The 5081-nt window shown below is 37.4% G+C and overlaps 1 non-coding gene across 1 annotated transcript; it reads right to left on the bottom strand.

The window, feature by feature from the left end:
• Positions 1-4227: 4227 nt before the first annotated feature.
• On the bottom strand, positions 4228-4334 carry LOC125912055 (U6 spliceosomal RNA). Its single transcript, XR_007454606.1, has one exon. It is a non-coding gene; the product is annotated as a U6 spliceosomal RNA (small nuclear RNA).
• Positions 4335-5081: the final 747 nt, after the last annotated feature.

The raw sequence follows: 5081 nt of genomic DNA, 5'->3' as shown, positions 1-5081 counted from the left end.
ACTAGCACAAAATCAGGCACATAGATCAATGGAACAGAATAGAAAACCCAGAAATGGACCCACAACTATATGGTCAACTAATCTTTGACAAAGCTGGAAAGAATGGAGAAAAAGAGTCTCTTCAACAAATGGTGTTGGGGAAACTGGACAGCAACATGCAGTAGAATGAAACTGTACCACTTTCTTAAACCATACATAAAAATAACTTCAAAATGGACGAAAGACCGAAGTGTGAGATAAGAAACCATCAGAATCTTGGAGAAGAACATGGGCAGTGACCTCTTTGACCTTTGCCATAGAGACTTCTTAGTAGGCATGTCACCAGAGAGAAGGGAAACAAAAGCAAAAATGAACTATTGGGACCTCATAAAGATAAAAAGCTTCTGCACAGTGAAGGTAACAATCAGCAACACTAAAAGGTAGCCTATGGAATGGGAGAAAATATTTGCAAGTGACATATCGGATAGAGGGTTAGTATCCAAAATCTATAAAGAACTGAACAAATTCAACACCCCCAAAAAAGTAACCCAGTTAAGAAATGAGCAGAAGACATGAATAGACACTTTTTGAAAGAAGACATCCAGATGGCTACCAGGCACATGAAAAGATGCTCAACATCACTCATTATCAGGGAAATACAAATCAAAACCACATTGAGATACCATCTGACACCTGTCAGAATGGCTAAAACTACAAGAAATAGGTGTTGGTGAGGATGAGGAGAAAGGGGAACCCTCTTGCATTGTTGGTGGGAATGCAAACTGGTGCAGCCACTCTGGAGAACAGTATGGAGGTTCCTCAGAAAACTAAAACTAGAACTACCCTACGATCCAGCAATTGCATAACTAGGTATTTACCCAAAGGACACAAAAATACAGATTTGAAGGGGTACTGCACTCCAACATTTGTAGCAACATTATCAGCAATGGCCAAGCTATGGAACGTCTGTCAACTGATGAATGGATATTCAGCCATCAAATTATTATTCAGCCATCAAAAAGAATGAAATCCTGCCATTTGCAATGACAGGGATGGGGCTAGAATGTATCCTGCTAAGTGAAATAAGTCATCAAAGAAAGTGAAATACTGTGTGATTTCACTCAAATGTGGAATTTAAGAAACAAAACAGATGAGCACATGGGAGGTGGGAGAATGAGACAGGGAAGCAAACTATAAGAGACTCTTTTTTTAATGTTTATTTAGTTTTGAGAGAGAGAGAAAGAGAGAGAGAGAGAGACAGAGAGAGAACGTGCATGCAAGCAAGAGAGGGGCAGAGAGAGAGGAGGACAGAGAATCCAAAACAGGTTCCACGCTGACAGCAGAGAGAGCCTGTTATGGAGCTCAAACCTGTGAAACGTGAAATCATGACCTGAGCTGAAGACAGATGCCACCGAGGCCACTCAGGCTCCCCAAGCCATCAGGGACTCTTAAGGATAGAGAACAAACTGAGGGTTGATGGAGGAGGAGAGTGGGGGATGGGCTAGATGGGTGATTGGCACTAAGGAGAGCACTTGTGATGAGCACTGGGTGTTGTATGTAAGTGATGGATCACTGAATTCTACTCCTGAAACCAACATTGCACTGTATGTTAACTAAGTAAAATTTAAATAAAAATTAAAAAAAATTTAAAAATCCTCCAGCGAAGGATATTTAATGTGCCAAGGTGCTCTGCAGGGCAGAGCGCTGTTGTCCATTCTGGGAATGTCAGCAATGACTTGGAGGGGTTTCTCTTAGTTTCCCTGCCCCGCCCTCGGCCTTTCCTAGCTGCAACACAAAAGAATCTGCAGAGTTCAAATTGAGCTGCACACTCTGAGCTTCTGTGGCCAAGAGCCATGAGTGCCTCTTGATGGGTTCCTCTGAGCAACTCCCCACTGCCCCACACACGTACATCCCTTTGCAGGACCGATGTCTCTCAACTCGTTCTCTGCCCACCCCTTGCCCATTGCCATCTGGCCCCTGCAGCAGGTGAAGAACCCCTGACTACAAGTTTCCAGATGGCAACTCCACTTTTGGCGGGACCAGGTTCCATTTTCCCATGCCAGGGAAAGCTTGCCTGTGTGCTCTTCCCCCAACCCAACCCTGCAATGGATTCCTTTTCCTTACAGAGTTATGCCAAGGACGTGAACAGCTGTAGAATTTTTTTATCCTATGAGATGTTTGGCACCTAGGTTTTGTTTTGTCCTCAAGCCCACTGAGGAGTGTTTTCAATTACGTTTTTACCTTGAGATAACTGTGGGTTTGCATGTCGCTGTAAGAAATAATACACAGGGTTTATAGTTCTAAGTTTTCCATTTAGGCTCATGATCCATTTGTGGTCATTTTTATATAAGGTGGGAAATTTAGGTGGAGTTGTTTTGCTGATCTGTTTGCTTTTCTCTCTGGATGTCCAACGGCTCCAGCTCCACTTGTTGAAAGGTTATCTTCACTCCACTGAATTGCTTTTGGCCCCTTTTCAATAATCAGTTGGTCATGTCAGCATGGGCATATTCCTGGGGCTTTGGAGAACTGGCATTATTTTTTCTCTAAACGTTCGATAAAATTGACCGGCTAAGGTAGTTAGGCCTGGGCCTTTTATGTGTGTGGCAAAAAGTAAAGTTACTAATTTAACTTATTTACTTGTAGTAGGTCTATCCAGATTTTACATTTTTTTTCTTGAGTCCACTTGGTAATTTGTTACTTTCTGGGAAATTGTCCATTTTATTGAAGCTTTCAAATTTTTAGCATCAAGTTGTTTATGGTATTTCCTTATAATCCTTTTGATTTCTGAAGGGCCCATGCTAATTGACCCCATTTCACTCCCACTTTTTATGAACTATGTATCCCCTCTCATCTTGTTTGTTTGTTAGTCTAGCTAAAGGTCTTACAATTTCATTGATCTTTTCCAAGAGCCAGCTTTTGGTTTAATTGATTTTCTCTGTCATTGTTCTGCTGTGTAGTCCACCAATTTCCACTCTAATCTTTATTATTTCCTTCCTCCTGTTTACCTTTGGCTAAATTTGCTTTCTCTTTTCTCCCCAAGATTTTTAAAGTAGAAGTTTAGGACTTTTTATCTGAGATCTTTCTTCTTTTCTAAGACAGGCATTTAAAGCTATAAATTTACCTATAAGTACTTTTTTAGCTGCATCCAATAAATTTTGATAAGCTGTGTTTTCATTTTCACTGAGTTCAAAATGCTTTCTAATTTATCTTGCAACAAATTCTCTTTTGACACATGGACTATTTATAACTATGTTGTTAATTTCCATATACTTGTGGATTTCCCAATTTTTATTCTGTTATTCATTTCTAATTTACTTCTAATATGGTCAGAGAATTTATTTTGTGTGATCTCAATTCTTTTACACTTACTAAGACTTTTTTTATGGCTTAGCATTGGTGTATCCTGAAGAATGTTCCATGTGGACTTGAAAAGAATATGCACTCTGTGATTAGGTGGAGTGTTTTATAAATGTCTGTTAGGTCAAGTTGGTTGATAGTGTTGTTCAAGTCTTTTCTATCTTTGCTTAATTGTTTGTCCATTTGTCCTATCAATTATTGAGAATATTAAAATCTCCAACTATTATTGTTGAGCTATGTCTCCTACAATTCTATCATTCTTAGTTTCATGTGTTTGGGGGCTCAATTCTTAGGTATGTTTGTATTTATAATTGCTGTATCTTACTGTTGAATTAACCCATCTATTAGTATAGAATCTTCTTTATATGTAGTAAGAATGTTCATTTTAAAGTCTTTTTTGTTTGATATTAGTATAGCTAATCCAGCTCTCCTTTGTTTTCTGTTTGTATGTTTCATCTTTTTTCCATTTTTAAATTTTTAATCCATTTGTGTCTTTGAATGTAAAGTGTGTCTTATATAGACAGTACATTCATTAGATCCTGTGTTTTAAAAATCCATTCTACTAATCTTTGCTTTTTGTTTGATCTATTACATTTAGTGTAATTACCAATATGGTAGAATTTATGCTTACCATTGGGCCATTAATTTTCTTTTTTTTTTTTAATGTTTATTTATTTATTTTGGGGGGGGGTGGGTAACAGGGGGGGGAGGGGCAGAGAGAGAGGGAGAGAAAAAAAATCCCAAGCAGGCTTCACACTTTTAGCACAGAGTCCAACACAGGGCTTGAACCGTGGGATCATGACCTGAGCTGAAATCAAAAGTTGGATGCTTAACCAACTGAGCCACCCAGGTGCTCTGGGACTTTGGTTTTCTTTTCTTTTTTTTTTTTTTTTTTTTATGGAACGCCTCACGAATTTGCGTGTCATCCTTGCGCAGGGGCCATGCTAATCTTCTCTGTATCGTTCCAATTTTAGTATATGTGCTGCTGAAGCGAGCACAGGGACATTGGTTTTCTATATGTCTTTTGTTTTTGTTTTTTGGTTTTTTTTGGCTCCTCTATCACTCCATTATTTTTTTCCTTTATGTTTATAAATATTTTCTAGTGTACCCTTTTAGTTCCTTCTCTTTAGTATGTTTTCAGAGTAATTTTCTTAGTGGCTCCCATGGTAATTTAGATTAACATCTCAAGTTAGAATAACACAGTTTGGGTAAATACTGATTTAATTTCAATAGCATATAGAACCTTTATTACAATATAGTTCCCTTCCTATAGTTCCCTACTACTGTCACACAAATTACATTTTTGTATGTTATAAGCCAATCAACAGTTTTATAATTACTGTTTTATGCAGTTATATTTTAAATTAAGAGAAAAAAAAGTTACCATACATTTATATTGTCCTTATATTTACTTATGTAATTACCTTTACTAGTACTCTTTATTTCTTCATGATTTCAATTACCATCTAGTGTTCTTTCTTTTCAGCCAGAAAGACACTTTTTAGTATTTCTCGTAGAGGCTAGTGTCATTATTTTTTTCAATCTGGAAATGTCTTAATTTATTCTTCATTTTTGAAGAATATTCAAAGTATCCTTATTGATCGCTATATATTGATTCTTGGTCAATGAGCCTTTCTTTCAGCAGTTTGATGATGTCATCCCACTAATTTCTGACTTCCACATTTTCTGATGTCAGGTTTTTTTATAACAATTTTTTTAGTATTTATTTTTGAGAGAGAGAGAGA

Source organism: Panthera uncia, assembly GCF_023721935.1.
Source record: "Panthera uncia isolate 11264 chromosome C1 unlocalized genomic scaffold, Puncia_PCG_1.0 HiC_scaffold_3, whole genome shotgun sequence".
Classification (NCBI taxonomy): Eukaryota; Metazoa; Chordata; class Mammalia; order Carnivora; family Felidae; genus Panthera; species Panthera uncia.
The sequence above is the reverse complement of the archived record's forward strand: the minus strand, read 5'-3'. Positions and strand labels throughout refer to the sequence as shown.